The following is a 232-nucleotide window of genomic DNA, read 5'->3' on the forward strand; positions in this document are numbered from 1 at the left end:
GCAGCAACAGCAGCAGCAACAGCAGCAGCAGCAGCAGCAGCAGCAACAGCAACTTAGTATAGTCCCCATGAACCGCCGTATTGCTGCAACGCCTTCTGCAACTGACGCTTGTCTTTCTCTCGTGCTGCTGCAGCCGCTGCTGCTGCTGCTGCTGCTGCTGTTGCTGCTGCTGCACTCGCCCAGTCAGCTCGACCCCGGCGGAGGATTCTGATAGCAGCAGCAGCAGCAGCAG

The sequence above is a fragment of the Eimeria mitis genome, genomic scaffold (assembly GCF_000499745.2).
Source record: "Eimeria mitis Houghton genomic scaffold, Emh_scaff128, whole genome shotgun sequence".
NCBI classification, from domain to species: Eukaryota; Apicomplexa; class Conoidasida; order Eucoccidiorida; family Eimeriidae; genus Eimeria; species Eimeria mitis.